The sequence below is a fragment of the Myotis davidii genome, unplaced genomic scaffold (genome assembly GCF_000327345.1).
Source record: "Myotis davidii unplaced genomic scaffold, ASM32734v1 scaffold638, whole genome shotgun sequence".
In the NCBI taxonomy this organism is placed as follows: Eukaryota; Metazoa; Chordata; class Mammalia; order Chiroptera; family Vespertilionidae; genus Myotis; species Myotis davidii.
Window position 1 is genome coordinate 615341 of NW_006289391.1, and position 329 is coordinate 615669.

A 329-nucleotide genomic window follows, 5' to 3' on the forward strand; every position below is an offset into this window, starting at 1 on the left:
GCCGGGCGCCCCCACCCCCACCCCCAGGTCTTCCTCTTTCCGCAGCCCCAGGCGGATGTGGCAGGCAGGAGTCGGTGGGGGCTTTGAACTGCCGGGGCGACACCCACCCCCTGAGGGTGGCAGATTGAAGTCCTCACTCAGGGAGCTGCCTGGGGAGCCCTTCACCCCTGGATGACCCAGAGCGGTGCTGCCCACCTCTGGGCAGGGAGGGGGCCTTCTCGCTGTTGCTGTCTCGGGAGGAGAGGTACCATTTCTTCCTCATCTTCAAAGGAATGTGGGGTTCTCCATCCGCCCACAGGCACAGCGAGTGCCAGGGGCTGCGCGGACCT